Here is an 8923-nt window from a genome sequence, read left to right as displayed (position 1 = left end):
AGTAAACTACCTCCGTTTTTTTCCTTATATGACTTTATGTTCACACTTTTACATGTTGTCAATGCAGGCTGAGGGCTTGTCCGCTGCCTACCACCAGATTCGGGGTTCGGGCATGGCTGAGGATGATGCTACTGTGGATGAGTCACTTCAGGGCTTACATGGCACATTAGATGCCATAGGATTCACTTCTCTTTCATAGAGGCCCCCGCATCCACCTCCTGCTACCCCACGTACTAGCGGTGTTCATGTACGTAGGCCACGTACGGCTTCTCTTCATGTTACGGTAGCTCCTTTGGATGGTTGGGAGCCTTGGCCTCGCCCATCAGTTGGTGAGGGTTCTTCTCTATACACCTCGTATGCATCAGGTTGGGAGCAAAGTTCCCCAGGGCATGGACATACTGAGCCTACCTGGGACCACTACGTTCAGGGAGAGGGATCCTCTCATATGTCTACTTGGGGTCGTAGTTCCCAAGTCCATGATGTTGCGGGCTCCTCGTGGGGGCAGATATCTCAGAGCCATGCTGCTGTTACATCTACTTTTGGCCACAGTACTCAGAGCCCTTATTTCGGCACATCTACTATGGGCCATAGTTCTGAGAGCCCTTATGTTGATCCTAGTGCTTGGGCTGCTGGATCCACTTGGGGCCATTCTACTCAGAGTGATTATGGTCATGTGGTTCAGGCTTTTCCACAGCCTACCTACAGTTTTCAACCCGAGACTAGTGGTTCGGGATTTTCTTTTCAGACCCCGGCTAGGGGGTTCGACCCTTGGTTGGTACATGACACCTCCGCACAGAGCTTCGAGCAGGGGCGTCAGATGCATACACCCCATTAGATATGCATGTCATGCAGCAGCCTCGTAGAGCAGTAAAAGGGAAAGGGAGGCTATGTCATACCGGCAGGAGGTCCTGTGGCTGATCAGTACTGTTGCTCATGTTCCCAGCCTTCTCGTCTTTATTATGCCATGTTTTCAGTTTGTATGCAGTTTAGACTTTACTTTATTAGTTATGGTCACTTTCGTACTTGTTGTATTTTATTATTCCACGATCAACTCACTTCCATTCCCGGTATTAGTATTCAAAATGCTTTCTAAACTAGCTCCAAATGGTGCACACTTAAACAATTTAAAACTTGATCCAAATGAAAATAATGTTACAAGGGAACCATTGGAAAACTAAAATGATACATCAATGATAACGGGAAATATGATATTGCAACACATTTCCAACATGAGACACTAAACTCCATACTTATCTACTCGCATTTTCATTTGTTCTAACAACTGTAAAGCTACTTTGAATGACAGTAATAGACTATACAACCCACTGATAAAAGTAATTCAAACACGCAATGGACTATTAATGACAATCTTATTTTGCTTTCAATCTTTATTCACACTCTACAGTTGTTACACAATGACATTTCATTTTTCTTACCTTCACTACAACGAGTAGTCATTTCAAAATAATTGAAGATAATTGCATGTGAAAATATGGCAACTCAAAGTCTTTATTAAAGGCAGTATGGAAAACAGCAATGACAACTCAAATCACATATTTACAAATTAATTGTTGGTTATTGCTAATAAGATTTCAGTGGTTGTTGGATAACATATTAATATTATATTTGTCATTGAGTATACTGTAAGAATGCAAAATAACCTTACGCTGTACCACTATAAGGCTCATTTTGCCCTATAAATACATCATACTTCATAACTTTAAACCATATGTTCAAACTGTAGACATCTTATTACACATAAAATAGATAAGGGCAAATGGCATGCAACACCTACAAATGTTATGAGAGGTATGCGTCTACTAAGTTTAGCTGAATCCGTTGAACGTGGAAGGAAAAAGAAAGAATCCAAAACCGCGAAGAAATTGTATGGTAAGGTTAATCAGAAAATATTGGACGAAATAAAAGCTGATAAAATGAAGATTGAAAGGGCCTATAACGATATGTTCCAAACGGAGGAGGAACGTATCCGTCAGGTGGATGAGGTTTACAAAAAATATGACATAATGGAAATCAACCTTATCGAAAAAGATGATAACTTAATAGCAAGGTACGTTGTGGCTCATTAGCAACACCTACAGATGGAGGCCGAGGATGAAGAGTCTGGTGAAGAGTCTGATGAATATGTGGTTAACCTTGCTGATTTTTAGCAAATAATGTAATTTCTTTGCCTCATTGTAATAATTTTTTCCCTCAAATATCTTCTTCTTATCCATCACTGCATTAAACACCCCATTTGCGAATCTCCTCAAAAATAAGATAAGTTGAAACAAGTACGGTGTGTTTTCAAAGGTAATGCACATGTAATAATTCAGAACTTTAGTCACGTGCAAATATTTTAAATGATTTGAAAACTCAAACTATTAAATTCACCTTCATCATTATTGCCCCAGTTCAAAGTTTAAAGTTTTACCAATTCATTTTTTGGCCTATAAATATCTGCGAACCTATAAGTCATCATCTCAACTTTACCCCTCTCTAGTTTAACATTCTCCATATTTTTAGATTCATACACTGAGGTCATGGACAAGGGCAAGGGACACGCAAGCTCGGAAATGCGTAACAACGGGGAAGTTAATTGGTATAAATGGGCCGAATCTCAGGTGCCTACTGAATCTCACAGAGCAAAAATCAGTGAGGTCAAGCAATTTATCCAAAGAATGTGAGCTATACGGGCTGCACAAGGATTCGCCGTCCGTGACAATGAACAGTTTATTGGGTACGGGGAAATGCACTTCGAGTTTATGAAATCATCGATCCGGTATGAAGATAATATTAATAAGAATTTCAATGCTGGTAATATTTCAAAGAAAGAACATGATTATGAATTAAAAGAAATGTGTCGATACTACCACTTCATGGAGGACGAGCTTGAGATGAGGAAAAGGGAGGCCGAGGATGTAGTCGCAAGGTGTAGGAGTGAAAAGATACGTGAAGAGGAACAATAGTGGGATAATAAATATGCTAAGTATATTGTCAAACTTGGGGATTTTTCTCAAGGCCACGATGATGCTGGTATGGCTACAAACATCTGTTATAGCACTCACGGCCCCGACCCGTGGCCACCGTGTCAAACTCGGTCGAGTAGGCACGCATCGACCCACAAAAATGGGGAGGGAGGTCATAAGCATACCTCCCCTCACAATCAAGAGGATGAGGAAGAAAATGATGAGAAAGCTAACGAGATTGTAGATCAAGAATTTGATCATTACGTAGTTAATCTTGCGGATGACTAAAGAATTTGAGAGTTCTTTCATTATCTTTTTTTCAGTTGCAATGTACTTCCTACTTTATCATTTTCATTATCCCACTTTCCGTTACAACGTACTTTTAAATTTTTTATCCCTCGTGACACCCTTTCTCGAGTTTCAAATTAAAAAATATAATGTAACATATACAGTACAAATATATTTTACATACCTACCAAACAATAGAAAAATGGACCCAACAAATTTTTTGCCAATTACGCACAAACATTCCCTCGCTTGACAATTACGCACTCGCCGCTCAATACACCAATTTCGAAGCTACAAAAGTGTTACTGATATTAGTTTTTAATAAAAAAAATTGCCCAAAATATAGGTTTATATTACAACACAACAAAAAAATTTGGAACCCAATAAATCTAGTGTTATTTATATACGCTCATGCCAAAACATGCCCTCACCTAAAAATTTTAATCTCACATTGCACGACACCCTTTTCGGAGCTAGAAAAATCTTATTTATACGGTTTTTTATTTAAATTAAAAAATACACACATAAAATAGGTTTATATTACAAGACAGAAAAAAAAATTTAACTAAAAACATTTTCCATTTTTTTAACATGGGAGTCCAAAAATAGCCCTTCATCTAATTTAATTCCATTCAAAACAAAACAAACACAGGTCATTATTTTTCGCAGAAAAAAAATTATAAATGACCCCAGAATGCCACTTGTTCTGGGTATCAATTGAAAATCCCCGAAAGTACAGGCGTTTTGTACCATTTTTGGAATTTTTTGAATATGTATACCAAAAAACTGAATTTCTTGTTGATCTGTACCATAAAAGGGACGGAGCCCTGTATAAGCCATACCACGTGACCAAGCCTATGCCTGAAAATTTTCAAGTTTATTCAATCACGGTGTATTATGAATATGTTAACACCATACAAAGAATATAAACTTAAAAAAGTCTGCACCATGTCTTAGAATTCCAGTAGTCTGTGTCGAGAAATGTGAACGACATGTTGGTAGTAGACATCTTCAACTGTCTTTTCCCAGTCCATTTGTATAAGAAGAACTAAGAAACTTAGTTACAATTAGAAGTCAGTAAGGTCGATAACAAGATAACCAAAGTAGGAAAACATAACATTAGATAAAAAATTAACAAAATTGTAAATCAACTTCTAATAATCAAAGGACGCATTGAAAGTCGAAAGGCATCTGTACATTAACCATGATTGGATCGAATTTCAATGCCCTGAATTACGTAGTCACCCTTAGTAACTATACTTGGTTCCATTACTCTCATCTCCAAATCCTTGTTTTCCCCTCCCTTGTTGAAGTATTCTCGCAACTCAACTTCTAACTGTTATACCCAAAATTTGGCATTGGGTTGACTCGGGTCAAATACGGCTTACATACGGTCAAACCCGGTGCTGCGTTGTGGAAGGTTAGGACGCATCTTGGCCTATAGGACGCGCCTTATCTTGATTTGATACTTTATTGTCTGGTGATAGCGAAGCTTGGACCAGGACGCGCCCAATTGCGGTTGACGCGTCAAAATTTGAAAAATTGTTTGTTAAATGTGATCTAGCGGAAAGGAGGATGGAGGACGCGTTTGTCTCCACTAGGACGCGTACTGTACTTTGGCACGCTATAAGGAATGGTTAATGAAGAAACAGGGTTGGATTTATGAATGGAAGGGCGCGCCCAAAAGGTTAGGACGCGTCCTGTGATTGATCTATGTGCTATCAATGGGGACTTCATGGAAAAGCTTGTATGGAGAGGAGCAATGGAGGTTATTTTTAGTAACATATTTGTTGCAGGTACCCTTTGAAGAATTCCCTCCTTGAGACGGTCAAGGAAGGGGATGTCCGTGAAAAGCTTGAAGGCCTCCAGGGGTATACCTGATGATTGAAGGCCTCTTCCTGTATTCAACGGGTGTCCTCATTGGGGATGTGGGGTTAACTTTGGTGTGTGCTTTGTGAACTCTGTTCTTGCATTCAACGGGTGTCCTTGTTGTAGAACTTTGGAGTCATCCTGCACTTTGCACCCAAGAGCTTGGGATCACCTGTCCTGCTATCTGGTGGGTTGTCCTCATTCGGGGGACAGGGACGCGTCTGGCACTTGGGGTGAACTGTGGCTATACCTGCGTCCGTACATCAAGGGAGATAGCTGTAGCGGAGTGTTATCCTTGCACAGGGAGATGCATTATCCGTGAAGTCCTGCGATTACGGACGAGCCTTGAGCCTTCGCGGTTGGGCCTCATAGTTGGACATTCCTAAAGCTAGCGAAAGACGGATTTTGAATGGGCTTCTACTGGACCTAGGAATAAGAAGTCTAAGTCCATTAGACTTCTTGTTCTACGAGAACTACGTCAGGCTTGATCCCTATATAAAGGGTATGTAGGCACATTGAGAGGGTAAGAAGTTGAGAGCTGATAAGAGAGCCACCACTTACTCTGATCAATCTCAGCCTAAAAAAATCATAAACCACCACACACCGCTTAAGTTCCCGGCAAAGAACCACCGTCATAGATCTTAGTTCCGGCGAGAAACCTCAAACTTTGTTGATACCAAATTCCTCCGTCAACAAATTGGTGCTAGAAGGAGGGGTGCTAATTAAGGTCGTAATCTTAGGAGGAAAAGATGTCTTATAATCGTGATGGAAGTTCTTATGATGGAAGTGACAGCAGATCTGAAGGAGAAGGCGGGGGAGGCTACACTCGCCATGAACTATACGTTCCCGGAAACATGGCAGGACCCACCAAGAGCTCCTGATGTGGGGGGACACCTCCAGTTCTCATCAGCAACGCTGATATCTTGGAGCAGTTATATCGCATGGGGGATACCCTTAACAGTTTTCACTCAAGACTGAACACGGTGGAGCGTCGAAGGACGAGGAGAGGTCGTCGTTTCCCCCGTCACGGTCATGCCTTAGGGAAAGCCCCTATAGTTGAAGGAAACACCCAGGGCAGCGGGGAAAACCCGCGAATCACTCCGCGGCGCTTGGAATATTCTGATGATGTAGAGCCTATTGTGGAGCTTGTTGATGAGGACACCGAGGGTAGGGAAAGGCCTCGCCTTGTTAACCAGGTGGTGCCACACCCACATAGATCTGGGCGTACGATGGACGAGCGTCGTCGTGCGGAGAACACTCAAAATCAAGATGAGAAAGGAAGGGATCTTTCAGCCTTGAAAAGGAGGTTTGGCATAAGGTTGAAAGACGACGATTTGAGGATGTTGCTGATAGAATGGCAAAAAGAAGGAAATGCCGGAGAAGTGAGGCCTCGTGACACGACGCGTGTGCCCCCGGCATTTCAAAGGGATGACGGGGCGCGGCAAAGCGAGCACGAGCGTGCCCCTCCGCGAGGAAGGCCCGGGAATTACTACCGGGGATATCAGAGGAATGGATGAGGAAGAATGGGATATCAATACGGAAGAGCACATTATAATGGTAGGAGAGGTGGAGCACCCTCCGCTGGAGAAGCCCCTATCGTTATTCCCGTAGCTTCCCACAGTGCTACTCGTAATGGGTCTGGGGCGCGTCCTCATGACCCGGACGGCGGGCGAAGTCAAGTAAGAATACAAAACAATGATAAAATTCTGTGACGGTCAAGAGGAACCTCGCGTGCGGGAAAATATTCAAAACCAAGATGGTAACATGCCACAGCCGCAGCCTCAGGGCGAGGGGCGGCAAGATCCACCGCCACACACGGGGGGTAATCAAGGGGAATTACGTGAAGTCGCAGAGCAACCCCAACAGCCTAATGTTCAAACCATTCCTGGGATAGGAACGTTTAATGTGAACGACCTCAAGAGGTTGCTCAACCATCTTGAGGGAGAAAGAGTAACGGTGACTGCACAAGCTCCTTCTCCTTTTGCTACTGTTGTGAGGGAGGCGCAATTGCCCGCAGGATACAGGAACACAACCAATGACTTGCGTTTTCATGGGAATTCTGATCCTGTGGAATTCCTGGGGCGTTTTAACATTGAAATGGACGTATATCAAGTACCTGATTTGACTCGATGCCGTCTCCTGGCAACCACTTTTAGAGAAGGCGCTCAGCAGTGGTTCCAAAAACTTGGTCCAGGTGTGATCACATCCTGGGAACAGATGAAAACTTTGTTTTTGACACAATTCCAAGCCGCAGTGAAGTACACACCACCTGTTACCATACTAGCTAATGTGAAACAAAAGGAAGGAGAAAGTTTGACTTCGTATTTCAAGAGGTTTAATGCGGAATCCACTTTGGTGAGGGGTGTAACTGATGAGACACTGAAAATACTGCTTATAGCTGGGTTGCGTATGGGAACGTATTTCTGGAAGCACCTACAAGGGAAGGACCCTGTGTCACTAGCCGATGTGCTTGCGCAGGCGGAGTCGTTCAAAGCAATTGAGCAGTCGCTTGCAGAAATAAAAAAGAATGACAATACCCATAACTCCAAGGGGCGATCCAAGAGAAGGGATAGATCCTTGAGCCCAGATTATTGGCAAAATTCCAGAAGCCCTAACAGGGTGAACACCATGAGCTCGCGGAGAAAATGGAGCCCACCGTCAAATTACGAGAGAAGGGTCAGCAATTATACACCACTGGCGGCGTCCATTGATCATATCTTTGAGGTAAATAAGGATAGAGGAATCTTCAAGAAGCCCGATCGTCTAACTTCATGGCAGAGCAGAGACAAAAAGAAGTATTGTGACTACCATGAGTCTACTGGCCATGACACCCATGAGTGTCATCACCTACGGGATGAAATTGAGGAATTGATCAAGGCTGGATACCTAAGAGAATGGATTGACAAGGTGAAGCGACGCAGGGGAATTGATGACAAGGGTAAGGATGAAAGACAGCCCCCGCGGGCAGAAGATGTTGAAAAAATAGCAGAAGTCAAGTTTTAGAGGGCTGGCAGCATCAGGGCAATTTTTGGAGGACACCCTTTTGTTGGTGATAGTAATCGAGCACTGGAAAGAAACGCGAGAGAAGCGCGACATCCACCACTCACCAACATCCACAGCTTAGAAGACAGATCCCCGAAGGTCTTTAAGGGAGAGTCCGCTGATATTACGTTCATGGAAAAAGAATTAAGGTGGGTGCATCACCCTCACAATGATGCGCTGGTGATTACCATGCTTATTGGGGCAATGAATGTACATCGCCTCTTCTTGGATAATGGGAGTTCTACGAATATCTTGTACTACAGCACTTACAAAAAGCTGGGTTTCCCGGATAGCGACATGTATTTCGAAGATGCGCACATGTATGGCTTCACTGGGGAAGCAGTGAGAGTTATGGGTTCGGTCAGGCATCCCGTCACGCTCGGAGAAGGGGCTTTGTCATTCACTCAAATAATATACTTCAAAGTGCTGGATCAGGATTCCGCGCACAATGTGTTGGTCGGCAGACCTTGGTTGCGAGCGTTCAGGGTGATAACCTCGATACATCACTTAATGATAAAGTTCCCAACACCAAACGGAGTTGGCAGTCTGAGAGGGTCGCAGTATGAGTCACGCGACTACTATCATAAGGTTGTTAAAGAATTCCGCAGGAGAAGGTACGAAGGAAAAGGTCTCCCCTTTGAGGATGTAGAAGATATTCATACAAAACCAAGTGGAGAGGTCCATGCCCACTATTTCGTTGAAGGCCCCGAAGAGGAAGAAACCTATGTCTCTGGGAACTCTTTTTTGATGCTGGGACA

The sequence above is a fragment of the Apium graveolens genome, chromosome 10 (assembly GCF_009905375.1).
Source record: "Apium graveolens cultivar Ventura chromosome 10, ASM990537v1, whole genome shotgun sequence".
NCBI lineage: Eukaryota > Viridiplantae > Streptophyta > Magnoliopsida > Apiales > Apiaceae > Apium > Apium graveolens.
Note: the sequence above shows the minus strand (reverse complement) of the source record.